Source organism: Lissotriton vulgaris, chromosome 11, assembly GCF_964263255.1.
Source record: "Lissotriton vulgaris chromosome 11, aLisVul1.2, whole genome shotgun sequence".
NCBI lineage: Eukaryota > Metazoa > Chordata > Amphibia > Caudata > Salamandridae > Lissotriton > Lissotriton vulgaris.
In genome coordinates, this window is record NC_141699.1 from 491,075,320 (window position 1) to 491,090,925 (window position 15,606).

A 15,606-nucleotide genomic window follows, 5' to 3' on the forward strand; every position below is an offset into this window, starting at 1 on the left:
CATAATACCTGTATCCCCTTCATATATTGTTTATTACCAAACAAACAAGCCACAACTTACTCAGAAATCTTACAAAAAATAAAGGAACAAAGTTCTGACTACTTCCCAATGAAAATCATCATAGACTTCGAGCAAGCTATGATTAATTCTATTTTGAAAACTTACCCACACACATCCATTCAAGGATGTTATTTTCATTTCAATCAATGTCTCTGGAGACATTTACAAAAATCTGCCCTTAGTGTTGAGTATGCAACAAATATAACTTTTGCATGCCAAATCAAACATCTCATTGCTCTGGCATATGTACCAGTAACTGATGTGGCCGAACATTACAATTTGTTAATTGAAAGTCCTTTCTACACCCAAAATGAGCAAAGACTCACCCCACTTTTAGATTACTTTGAGGACAACTGGGTAGGAAGACTACATAGGTCAGGCCACAGACGCCAGCCAAAATTTGCAATTCCCTGGTGGAATGTCTATCTACCAACACTCAACCAAGAGGCAAAAACGAACAATGCTGTTGAAGGTTGGCACAATGCCTTCCTCTCTTCTACTGGACGTACAACACCCACATTACACAAGCTAGTCACAGCTATACAAAAAGAGCAAAGCTTTCAGGAACTACGTATGCAGCAATCAGTCATACAACTGAAACCAAAACTCTCTAGACAAACTGCTCAAATGTATTTATATCTTCAACAGCAAGTCCAACTATATCCTACAACAAGAGGACTGGAATATTTAAAAATGATAGCCAAAACATTGAACTAATTGCTATAACTAAATTAATTGATAGAGATCAAACAATATCCTTAATCTAAAAAAACACATATTTTAATATAATAAAAAAATATTTATTTAGTCTAATTTATTTTTTAACACTATTCTAAAAAGACTAAATAAATATATTATTATATCACAATATTTGTTTTTAAAAACTGCTTCCATCCAAATAAAATAACATAAATTTATAACTTACCTTTAAATAGAACATCATAAAGATAATCCTTTACCGACAATACAATGTGTAAATATCAAAGACTTAATCCAACAAATCATTAATTATGTTTTCTTTAACTCTGCAAAAACTATCCATCATCCAAATTAAACGACTATTAAAATGCCATTTAAAATAACGACTGTTATCTTAAAGTGTGAAAAATATTTCACAGAACTCAAAATATAAAGGAAGAATGTAAATCATCTCAGTTCTAACAACTGAAACACACTACCTTTCCCCAAAATTTTTTTTTCGGAAACGGAAATAGCTGTTTCAAAATACGAGAAAAAAAAACAGCTAAACAATCCCACCGACATAACACTAACGAGTATCCCAAAATATATAAACATAACATTCCTATGTATTTTTAATTTAATTAAATTATACCACATACTCATTAACTCCAACTATTTTAAATGGCTCAAAAAGTCGTGAACGAAAATACGTATTGATTCCACTCCATTATATGTAAATAGTCATACTTTAATTACCAACCCCAAAATAACAAAATATAACCTTTAATTTTAATTTACAATACTTTAAAAATATAAAAGTAGATTCGTACCTACTCAAAAGTGAACCTGCTTCCAACCGCGACTTTCCCTTTACCAAAATAACGCAAAAAGACAAAGAGTGGTTACAAAATAAACGATCCAAATTATATGTAACTGTGAAAAGTACTACTATAAATTTCCATTATTGTTATATATATAGCTCGAAATTATGTGTAATGTTAAAAAAATTGTATAGTATATTGTGAATAGAAAATGTTTTTGCCTGTATAATAATTATATATTACATACTTTTAATATTTATTACATTAAGTATGAAAAAAGAAAAATATTTAATGTAATATTTATTAAAATTATTATATAACTAAATGTGTAATATTGTATTTGTTTATCAGATTTAATTGTTTACAATATGACTAATATGTGAAAATTGTTATTATTAAAACGTATTTATTAATAATAAGAATCATACATAAGAATATTGTAATGTTAAAAAAATCATTGATGATGATGTACATGTTCAAATTAGGATATTTATATTATATTATAAATTTAAAAGTGTTCATATGTTAATATCATCATCAGTATATCAGTATATGTATTAAAAATTTGTGACTTATGTTTTTCATTACACATGTTTGATGTTTTATTAAGAAACAATAATAGTATTATGTATGTATAATATCATACATTGCATTATGTGAACTAACCTTTTTTTCTCTACAAATTAAAAGTACTTATCAAGAAAAGTACTGTAAAATGTGATTATTAAAAGAACATTGTCCTCCATTTTTGTTTATATGTATACCAAAGATAGCTTAATAAAATGTATATATGTTCGTATATTTCCAGTGTTGAATAAAAAAATGTACAGGAAAGAAAACTGGTGTCAATATTTTGTATTACCTATGACAAAATCATTTTTATGTATTTTTGCAAATGTATTATAACTGTAATGTTCTATCTATTTCTATATACCACATGTAAATAAATAACATACTATACACTGAAGTTATAACAATTATTATTCATACACCCATATACATATAATATCAATATTTGAAAGACACATAATTAAATTTTTAAATATTCCAACTCCAATAACCATTTACTTTAGTTAATTGCTTCTCAAAAACCGTGATTAATTTACAATTCGAAATGCAATCACCATTTAATTAGAGTAAGTGCAGGACACAGAACATATTAAATTTACTCTTCCAACTCCAATTAACAATTAATTTAATTAACTGCAGGACATTAAATAATAATTAATTACTATAAAATATCAAATGTTAAAACAAGAATAATGTAATATCATTAAATTTAATTTAATATAATAAATTTAATTTAAATAGAATCTTAATTTATGTTTTCCCTGTACCCCTATAACTAAAAACTGACCCTGAAACCTAAAAATACCCCTTCACCCACAAACTAAAAACTGACCCTGAAACCTGACAAAACCCCTTCACCAACAAACTAAAAACTGACCCAGAAACCTAAAAATACCCCTTTACCCACAAACTGAAAACTGACTCTGAAACCTCACAAAACTCCTTTACCCACAAACTAAAAACTGACCCAGAAACCTAAAAATACCCCTTTACCCACAAACTGAAAGCTGACTCTGAAACCTCACAAAACCCCTTTACCCACAAACTAAAAACTGACCCTGAAACCTTACAAAACACCTTTACCCACAAACTAAAAACTGACCCTGAAACCTAAAAATACCCCTTTACCCACAAACTAAAAACTGACCCTGAAACCTTACAAAACCCTTCACCCACAAACTAAAAACTGACCCTGAAACCTAAAAATACCCCTTTACCCACAAACTAAAACTGACCCAGAAACCAAAAAATACCCCTTTACCCACAAACTAAAAACTGACTCTGAAACCTCACAATTTCCCTTTACCCACAAACTAAAAACTGACCTTGAAACCTTACAAAACACCTTTACCCACAAACTAAAAACTGACCCAGAAACCTTACAAAACTCCTTCACCCACAAACTAACTAAAAACTAACACTGAAACATTACAAAACTCCTTCACCCACAAACTAAAAACTGACCCTGAAACCTAAAAATACCCCTTTACCCACAAACTAAAAACTGACCCTGAAACCTTACAAAACTCCTTCACCCACAAACTAAAAACTAACACTGAAACATTACAAAACTCCTTCACCCACAAACTAAAAACTGACCCTGAAACCTAAAAATACCCCTTTACCCACAAACTAAAAACTGACCCTGAAACCTTACAAAACTCCTTTACCCACAAACTAAAAACTGACCCTGAAACCTTACAAAACACCTTCACCCACAAACTAAAAACTGACCCTGAAACCTAAAAATACCCCTTTACCCACAAACTAAAAACTGAACCTTAAACCTTACAAAACCCCTTCACCCACAAACTAAAAACTGACCCTGAACACTTAAAATACCCCTTCGCACATACACAAAAAACAGACCCTAAACGCACAAAATGTACCTTTGATAAAACTACCCACCCTGATCCACTATAAAGTCTACATCCCACTCCTAAAAATATGATACATTTATTTATTTCATATCTACTACATTATATATTTTTGATTCTTTTTACTACATACACAAAATACCTCAATTTAGAACAACAACATAATAGTGTTCATAATTTCGCATTTACATAATATTTATATAAATTTTCGAATCGAAACTAAAATTAAATACAAGGCGAAATTTTTACTTCTATGATTAGAATATACTTTGTTTATACACTACCCACCCTTATCCCCTTGAAAGTATACATCCCACTCATAAAATAATTAGACAAATATTTTTAGAAAATATATAAAAATATTATAATTACAAATCTATTTTAGTACATACACAACAGCAAACTTAAAAAATAAGTACTATATTCGAATAAAATCGATATCATTTCGCATAAATCGAAACTTTTAATTTAAATTTTAGAAATTTCGCTAATTTAAATGAATTTGCGAAATTTTAATTTATATAATTACCCTATATATTTTTAAAACAATACCCACCCTTATCCCCTATAAACTCTACATCCCGCTCCTAAATTTATTGTACAAATATTATAAAAATATAATGTAATATTTTAATATTTATAATTCTTTTTTGCACATACACAAAAATTTATCATAATGTTTAATGTACTCCCTAAATTTCGAGCAAATTTCGACTACTACAAATTTTTTTTTTTAAATATCGAAATTTAGAAATCTAAAGGAAATGCAAAATTTAAAATTTTACAATTTCACTATACTTTTTTAAAACACTACCCACCCTTATCCCCTATAAACTCTACATCCCGCTCCTAACATTAATATACAATTATTTAGTAAAAAATGAAATATTTAGATATATTTACACAATTTAATAATATATATCCAAAAGCAAAGAACAAATAATTTAACAATACTCAATAAATTTATATAAAATTTCGCTTTTTTAAATAATTTGAATAACATTTCGCAAATTAAAATTTTTAATTCTAATGCGAAATTTATTATTCCATATTTACACTATACTTTTTTAATACACTACCCACCCTTATCCCCTATAAACTCTACATCCCGCTCCTAGACTTCTAACTAAAAATAATAAAATTAAATGTAAAAATTACCTTATATATAAACAACATTTAACTAGATCATTACTTAACATACTTTAAAACATCACTTTTACATATCGATATTTTTGACAATCGATATTTTCTGCATCGATATTACTGATTTCGAAATTCATGTCTTCGATATTTTTGACACACACATAAATCGATATTTTCTACGACGATATTTTTGTTTTCGAAATTTCTTACCATCGATATTTTGGACTCGATATTATGGTACATCGACATTAACAACTCGATATTTTGACTGTCTACCAATTTACAGATATGTGTTTTTGCAGCAGGTATATTAACTCTCTCCTCTACTTTATGGAGAGTCAAAACTGCGACTAGACAAAATTCACATCTCTCTCTAGCAGGAACATTAATCACAAGAGTTATCTTGACATTTATAATGCTGCCTGAACACTGGACACACAAGGAACTCTGCATTTGGTGCTTTTAAATGATGAGTTATATGACCCCTTGGGGTCAGTGTCCCCTGGGAGACCCTAGGGGGCGTGCTACAAAATGGCCACACTGTAGTGAGGCTCTGTCAGCCCTGAACACACTATTTATTATCCATCCTGCATCTGGAGCGGATCCTGTCATCAACCCTTCTCATTGAATCGGACAACATACCAGCAATCGATTGAGCTGTTTGCGTGGCATGGGAGCAGCGATTGCCCCGTAAAATGGTCAGACTGTGCCGTGAGCTGGGCGCCCCGCGCATATCACCAAGGCCGCACTCCATGTAATGGACTCGCCGCAGCCGGGGATAAAGAAACAGAGGTGGTCCATTAGCCAAATACGGACTACCCACGGATGAAGTGTGAGTAACTAGAGGCAAACGCCGCACTCAAAGTATGCAATTGTGGGAGTACATGGTGTGTAATCGTCCCGGAGCAGTAGGCGCAAGCTGGGATAACATCGAGCCGGGGACTGGGGTCTGGCTTGAGGCGGGGGAGCCTGCTGTGTGCTGCGAGTTCTGCTGCATGGCTGGGGAGGGCTGCATTGCCCCGCACGGCACTGGTGAGCCCTCAGGAGATGGGCAGCCATAAAAACGCTTGCTGAGAACCGCAACACCCCTCACATGCAAGCTGCCTCATAATCACTGGTGATGTGACCCACATGGGCGCTTAGGCCCTGGGACCAGCGCTACCTATGCTGCCATTTTAGATAACGTCACAGAAGAATCGCCGAATGCTTCACCCCGGACCTGCCGGGTTTGGCCCTGATCCTGCTGAGCTTCACCCTGAACTTGCCTAGCTTGAGCCTGCTGTGCTTCTCCTGGGCTGCCGCACTTCACCCTGAACCTGCTGGCCTTTACTCTGGGTTCCGCCATGCGACTGAGGATTGTGGCATCGCCCCACATGACACAGATGGGCCCCCGGGAGCTGTGCAGCCATAGAGACGCCTGCTGACAATTGTGAAACCCCTTACCTGCACATTGCCTCCTAATCGTTGGTGGTGCAGCCCGCACGAGCGCATAGGCTCTGAGACCAGCGCTACATACGCTGCCAACATAGATAGCGCCACTGCAGGATCGCCAAGAGCTTCACCTTGAGCCTGCCGAGCTTCACCCCAGGCCTGCCGGGCTTCACCTCCAACCTACCTGGCTTCACCCCGAGCCTGCCCAACCTGAGCCCTCTGTGCTTCACTCAAGCTGCCGTGATTCACTCTAAAACCTGCCAAGCTGCACTCTGAGCCTGCCAGCTTGCTCCCTCTCCTTTACTATCCTGCATAGAATCGCTTTTCCCCCCGGGATCACCACCATGGCCATGGGCCTAAACAAACAGCAGCCCCCCGGGACCTCCCGCCGTAATGAGGAAGACACACTCTGCTAGTGGAGAGTACAAACTGCTCACCAAGACTTCTCCATCATATGCCCTCACAACTGTGTATGACAATCGCCTGACGCCGCTTTGTCCGAAAGGCCCCAGCCCATGGATCAGCCCAGGACTGAGCACACCCACAATCGCTGCGGCCACCCGCATGAACTCATAGTGGGGTGCTCGGACTGTTCCCTTGGGGTCACCCCCATTGCTGAAGTGGGTCACTGGTATTGACTTCCACTGAGACACATGAGGAGACTACGGCGCGTAGACAGAGAATCACGAAACCTCCAAAACCTGCGCAAGTATGGGAAAGTGAAAGAAGCACTCGCTCCACAACCCTAAACGGATTTGCTCTGCGCTACTTGCTTCACAAGTGCAATTCAAGATCCCTGCCAGGCCCCGCCCCGAAGCACAAAGGAGTGCCCCTGCCTTAACACCAAAGCTCACCGTTATAGATGCCAAAGGGACCGCCCCAACTCCTGCACTGAGTGGCTGGACAGCACCAGGGACTACACCAACTAGATTCAGGACTATCCATACTCCGGCTATACTGTGCGGGGTGAACAGACAGCTGACCCACTCCGTATAGCCGCATGGGAACTCCACCAACGACAAGGCACAAGACAATGGGAAAACAAGACGCCAAACAACCTAAACTGAGCTTTGAGACCCGCAAAACGCCCAGAGGACAACCGCCAGACCCTGAGCAAGATAGCATTGGCCCTGAGATGAGCGGCCCGGACAAGGTAGACATGTAGACGATCCTTCACATGATGAAAGCAAGCTTCGCCTCCATTGAGGGCAAGATGGATTCTTTTTGTGCCAGAATGGAACAGATTACTCACAAGCTCGAAAAACAAGACGGGAGAATTAAAGAGGATGAAACGTGGATATCCACTCTAGAAGACGACCATGCCCAAGCAGCGGGACAACTCACGGACATTGATAAGCTATTAAAAGTGATTACAGCAAAAAATGAGGACCTTGAAGCCCGCTCAAGAAGAAACAATATACACATAGTGAGCATCCCTGAGTCTGCGAATACTGGGAGACTTGAGGATTATGTCGAATGGTTGTTAACAACGTGCTGTGGATAAGAAGCCTTCTCCAAGATGGTCATAGTAGAGCGAGCGCACCGCACACTGGCTCCAAGGCCTCCACCCGGTGCGCCTACCCGTCCCATAGCCACAAGACTACTCAACTATCGCAATCCCCACACGGCGCTCCGCAAGGCGAGAGCACTGAAGGATGTAATTTTTTACAACAACAACATCTCGCGATACCTGGATTTTACCTTAAATGTCCAAGAAGCACGCAAGAAATTTGCACCCATCAAGAAGAAACTTTAACAGGAAGGAGTGGAATATGCGACCCTCTATCCAGCGAGGCTATGGAACACATACACCAGATGTGCAACACCCCACAATAAGCAACAGATTTCTTAAAAAGAACAATACTGTGAATCAAGACAGCGGTGCGATCACCAACAACATGCAGGGATGCGACGTAGCAACATGAAGACGATTGACATTAGGGACAGCAGCTGTGCACACAAATGATGACATGACGCCTTGTTAATTCTGTGGAAGGTGACATTGCCCTCAATACAAAGGTAACACACAACACGAATCAGGTACTGAACTATTCTTGTTTTTGCTGATGGTAAAAACGGTACCCGATACCGTAAAAGTATTTCAGGGCCCCCTCCTACACAACATCATGGAGTGGAAGGAGCCGCCACACCCCCTGGGACACCCTTCTCCAAGGGAGCACCCCTACTTCCCACTAGCGGGAACTGTATTTTATAGGCATGTGCCTGTTTTGTTTTGTTCAATGGACATTGTCACCAGAGACTCTAAATGACAATAAGATAGAATCGCGCTTGAGACTGCTATGGCATAGTATAGTTATGTTCCTATTTGGGGGGATACAGCTGCCATGCATGATGTTTCTCTAATAGTAAGCTTAGAGTGCCACATAATCAATGTTATGGTGAAATACATGTCCCAAATATTTGGAAGTAATTTGGGAGGGATTCAGAGGGAGGGACCAATGCACGGCAAGTTGGGGATGCTGTTGTGGGAGGAATGTGGGGGAAAGAGGTAGACACTACTCAAGTGACAATACTTCACTATGGCTCAGACAATCAAATCATGGGGGTACCACAATGCTGAAGGCACTGGGTAATCAAACATAGACCATATGTATACACACCAAGGAGAGATGGTGGATAACAGCCGTATGACTGATATGACACCGCAAATTACTCTCCTCACCTGGAATGTTAGGGGATTGAGTAAAACCTAGGAAGAGACGCCATATTCTGGCCTATCTAGACAGGCATCACACAAACATAACTATGCTGCAAGAAACAAACACCTCCCATCAGGAGCGGCCTCAGTTTGCCATGCGGTGGGCTACGCATAGATATTTCTCTTCGTACTCCACCTTCTTTAGAGGGACAGCTATTTTATTTAAGAACCTGTGTCATATATAGAGGAGGGATCCGAGATCGACCCGCAAGGGAGATACTGCATGACATGGGGAATTCTGGCATCGGCTTCCGTCACATTGGTGTGCAGCTATGGACCCAATATAGATGACGAAGACTATTTTATCACCCTATGGGCACACATAGTAAATATAGGATCGACACACCTCATATGGGAAGGGGATTTTAACCTGACACTACATCCACCCTACAACTGCTCACACCCACTACCTCATCACTTCTCCAAAGCGCAGCACCAACTCCAGCAAATAGTCACTGACAATCTCCTTGTAGATGCATGGTGCCACCTGCCTTTGAAGGGGGTGATGAGTGTGTTTGACCAAATTGTTAATGTCCTTAGGCTGAATCCTTGCTCTTGTAATCAGAATCAGGAGTCCATATGATGTAGAAAAATTACTTTTATTAAATAAGGTTAAAACATGAACAGCCGACACGTGTTTCGCCCCCTGTGGCGATTTGCGCCGGGGCTTTTTCAAGGCTGTAAAAGATCAAAAGAGTACAACTGTAAGCGCGAAAAATTTAAAACAGGAAGCCTTTGACCCAAGTGCCTGTGAGATGGAAAGAGGAAAGGAAAGGTGAGTAAGTGTGAGCTGGAAAAAAACTAGCGTGATTTAGAAGTGTGAGTATACTAAAAAGAATTGATAGATAGGAGAAAGCCCAGTGATATTTATAAAGTACAAGAGGGAAGACGGATGCATAGTGGTCTTAAGTTTGTCTCCGCTGTGATTTAGAGATTTGGTGGTTTATGGCTAACGTTTTTGTGAGGATATTTAGAAGAAGTGTAATTCAAGGAATTCAGGGTAAACTAACATGACCAAGGTGGTATAATCATAGGTGATCAGAATAAGCCGCCAGTAAAGTGTAAGGCGAAAGGAAAAGTTCAAAGTGTCCTCTCCATACCTATTTACAATATCATATGTTAATTTTACAGATCTTCATAATATTGACTTATTTTCAAAATCTCCGATTATTTTTCAAGTTTCGATCTGTCAAATATAATATGTATACATTCAGAAGAGTGCATTTAAATTGTTTGTAAGAGCATTTTATACAAGGCATTATACGGAAAAACATTATTTCATTCCAGTAAGTTTAGGCATGATTCACATAGTAGTACATACACATCCATTTAATTTACTCCCCAGAATACGTTGCATTGGCCATATGCCTTTTTATCATGGGTTATTTTTGAATATTTGCGGGGCAGGTATAGCTGTGAAGCCCAGGAAGAATTGTTTAAATAGAAAACGACCTTGTGGGGCGAGTAATTAAAAGTGCAATTGTTCAAAGCTTAAGTCCTACAGCCCGTGGAAAACTGGGACAAAGTTAAAAGCATTAACGGATGGTTGAGGGTTAGCTTTATGCGAGGGAAGTATTACAGAGTATTATTTGAACTGTCGCGTTTAGCAAGGATTAAAAAGCCGACATGAGATCATAATGCGGCAAGTTGGGCGTCCGGTATTAAATAAAAGTTACAGTCGGCGACGGACGGTAACTTGGTCCTGGCGAGAGTTTAACCTAACGGGAGTATACATAACGGGTGAAAGCCACTTACTTCTCAGGGTGTAATCCCCGGGTCACGTCTTATTCGTCCGCTCGGTACTGGCCGCTTTCGCGTTTGGTAACCCGCCTGCTGCCACTTTTAACCCGGAAGCAGAGTGTGGCTGACCCGGAAGTTAAGGTCTCCCGATGTTGTTCTCGTTATTGAGTTGGTTCAAGAAAGTACCTTCGCTTGACAGCGGGGACAGATGGAGTAGGGATAATTAGCTATTATTTACTAATTACTCTTGTTTATAGAGTATATTAATTTTTAAGTGGAGTTTATTGTCTAATGACCCGGATGTTAATGCGCAGCCATGTTCGTGTGGTCACACTCGAGAAAGGACTATATATAATTATGTGTTCCGCCATATTGGAAAGGTCGTATCACTATACTCGTCGATCTTGGGACAGAGAACAATGTACAAAAGGAACGTGCTGTAAGCAAAAATTTCCAGCCTGTAATTTATCATTGGTGCAGATATGCTGAATGCGGATTGCGGAAGTCTATGAAAATACAAAAACGTGGGAAGGTCACAACATTCCATAGTGTGTCAATAGGAATGCAAACTAGATATATTAAGGGCGCCATATTGGGGTGGTGAAATGTTACGACTTGCTGTGTCTAGACACAGGTCTAGTTTTTATGAAGTTAAGGTATGGGACAATAAGTATTTAAGGATATTTTTTAGAGAGGAAGGTTAATTAAACGTGTACCCTAGAGAGATATGAACTTGTTTCTCAGAATGGTCTGCAACAATATTATGCATATTAGAGGGATGGATTCCCACACAGACTGAATAGAAACAAACAGACAGTCATCATAATCAGTGTAGGACAGTTTGTGAGATGCGGACAACACATGTTTGATCTAACATTATTAGCTTGGATCAATGTATATAGGTTCCAGAAGATGTAATATTCATGGCAAGGTAGATAATGTTCACAAATTAGCCATTATAGTGCTTTGGAAGTCCTTCTATTGTCTATCAGAAGTATATGGCCATAATAGTAGAAAGGCTACAGCTTCCTTAATCAGAGTTCTGGTTAGCTTCCGCAGGTGGTTACAGCCAGTGATGCCATTCATATTCTTGATTAAGGCATTTTTCTACTGTTTCCATTTTTATAATCAGTGAGCTCTCTTCCCTTCGCAGAAGGCGGTCTAAATCTCCGCCACGTTTTGGTGTCTCTACTCTTTTGATACCTACAAAGGAGAATGTTAGGTTGTGTTCATGATGTTGCAAATAGTGTTCCACCAATGATTGTCTTGTGTCTGATTTGTGGATATTCCGATAATGTTCCTGAATACGAATTTTCAGGGGTCTCCTTGAGCTTTCAATGTAATTTTTGCCACACTGGCAAGTGATCAGGTATATTGTATTTGTGCTTTCACAGTTGATGAAATCATTGATTTTATATCTTTGTCCGTTTATGTTGACTTCTTTGGTCTTGGATTTGCCTAGTTTGCAGATTGAGCAGTTTGTGCATGTGTAGAAGCCTGTGATTTGTGGTGGAAAAGCCCTGGGCTTGTTTTTTGCTTCAAAGAGAGAGGGGCAGAGTATGTCACGTAGATTCCTGCTTCTGGAGAATCCTAGTTGTGGAGGGACAGCTATTTTATTTAAGAACCTGTGTCATATATAGAGGAGGGATCCGAGATCGACCCGCAAGGGAGATACTGCATGACATGGGGAATTCTGGCATCGGCTTCCGTCACATTGGTGTGCAGCTATGGACCCAATATAGATGACGAAGACTATTTTATCACCCTATGGGCACACATAGTAAATATAGGATCGACACACCTCATATGGGAAGGGGATTTTAACCTGACACTACATCCACCCTACAACTGCTCACACCCACTACCTCATCACTTCTCCAAAGCGCAGCGCCAACTCCAGCAAATAGTCACTGACAATCTCCTTGTAGATGCATGGTGCCACCTGCACCTGACACAATATGAAGGCACTTTCCACTCGGCTGTACATAACACGCCGTCTAGACTAGACATGCGGCTTGTGTCACAAGACATTGCGCTGCGTCCCCTTTCCTCTAGCCACCTAGCGTGAACTTACTCAGACCACTCCCCGGTGCTTATTTTGGTGGCCCCCCGGGAATGTCCTTCCAGGCTGGGCAGTGGCGCCTGCAACCCATGGCGTTGCTGGATACGGTGTTTGTGTCTGAGTGGGGGGAAACGCTAGAAGAATACCTACGACTCAATGTAGACTCCGTCCCATCCCTGGGTCTGGTGTGGGGAGCACTAAAAGTCACTGTGCTGGGACATTGCATGGCCAAGACGGGGAGTATTCTTAAAGATATACAAATGACAATAGCGCGACTGGAACACCAGATGAAATAACTGGAGTCGGGCATGCGGGGGACAGATGATGGCCCCACAATCGACAAGATATGAGAAACCATAACTGAATATCAAGCAGAAGCAGAAAGGGAATGTCTATTTTGCAGCAAATACCACTGGGCGCGGAGGTATGGCGAGGGGGAACTCTCCGGCAAAGCACCTGTGGAGACGATCCGGCCACCCAGAACAGCAAACCATGTTCTGGCCGTCCGAGACAGCGTGATGCAACAGGACATGACAGCTATAGGTCGGGCACTTATCACACACTACCAAAGGCTATATACCTTGTGTGCGGCATGCCAGGGGGAGACCCTACAGTACTTACAGCAAATGGAACTAGCTTGGCTTAGCAATGGCCAAAGACAATACTTGGCGGCTGACTTGAAGCTGGATGAGATAAGAGAGGCCATAATGCAGATAAACAATGGCAAAGCACCAGGTCCGGATGGATTGGGCCTTGCGTTTTATAAAAACTACATGGGCACTCTCGCTCCCGTCTTGAAGCAGTCTATGAGGAAGCCTTTGAAACAGGATCACTCATGCCTACTATGCGGGAAGCAAGCTGGTCTCATTGTTGAAGCCTGGGAAACCTCCGGAATCCACAGATTCATATAGGCCACTATCACTGATAAACTGTGATGTCAAAATATTGGCTAAAGTCCTCACTAATAGACTAACCCTACTGATGGATAGACTTATTTGTCCTGACCAGGAAGGTTTCATACCAGGTCGCTCAACGTCGCACAATCTGCAAACCCTTTTTTCTATCCTACATGATATCGACCAGGACGAGCAGGCAGTGGCAGTCTTTTTGAATGCCACCAAAGTGTTCGACTCCCTGGAATGGGGATACCTCCTGGCGGTATTGATGCACTGGAGATTTCCACCGGGATTTCTCCAGTGGATCATACTTAATGCTATGATAAGAGAAATAATAAAATTTGGGACTTTTTCGGGTATAACCATTAACTGGGGCAAATCCCAAGTCATGCCATTAACAGACGCTTCCGCCTCATTCCGAATGGAACATCCACTGCTCTGAAGCAATGACAGGGTCCAGTATCTGAGGATGATCGTTACTAGAGACAAGGAGGAGCTAATGCATGCCAACTAAGGGGTGACTCTCACTAAGGTGGAGGACCTGATCAGTAGAGGGATCACATTTCCACTTTCTATGGTGGGTCGAATAGCTCTAATGAATATGGTCATAATGCCCAAATTCTTATATCTATTTACGAACATTCCCTTCCCTCCTGGATGCCCATTCTTCACTAGACTAAAGGGCCAACTAATCTGCCTCGCCTGGGGAGGCAAGCAACTCAGGAAAAAATAGAGTACTCTCACACTGCCATTCACACAGGGCGGGTTCGAAGCACCGGATCCTGAACTATACTATCTCAGTGACCAGGCACATTTCGCAGCATACTGGTTTGCCCTCCCCTTCATGATGCACCTGGCAGCGGAACAGGGGACCATGGCGCCGATACCACTGAGGGGATTCCTAGGTGTAGATGACAAGACAGCCGGGGGAAGAAGCTCAACTGTATTGTGTACAAATAATGCTTGGCGCGCCATTGCGAAAAGATCTAAAATCCCTATCCTGTACTCCCTCCTACTTCCCCTATTCGACCAACATAACCTGCCGGTCACTCAGGAAGGGATTTGTAAACACATGCTACTACATTTATGGGTGGCACACCTCCCACCCCAATGGATAGATTCATATACACCCGCTTGCGACAAGCTGTCAAAGCAGCTACCCCCGCGTTTCCAGAGGAACCACCCACATTGCTCCCACTACACCAACTCATACGGGGAGGGGCAACACATGCCATGTCCCGCATATACAAAGCCTCCATAGGAGCAGGGACACACAATACCATGAAGGCTAAAAAAGGATGGGAGACGGAAATGGGACATCCTATTATAGAAGAGGCTTGGGCATACAGTTGTCAACAAACGGAATGCATCACTGCATCACCGCTAACAGTAGTTTTAGAATTATCCACTTTAAATTCCTCCACAGAATGTATTATTCTCCGGTACGGTTACATAAACTCCAGTTACGAGACAGCGATAGATGTGACCGCTGTGGACGAGAAGGATCAGGCTTCCTACATTTAGCATGGGAGTGCACGACTATAGCTAGCTATTGGGCCGAGATCGGAAATGCACTAAGCGACATGCTGGAGATACACTTGGATTT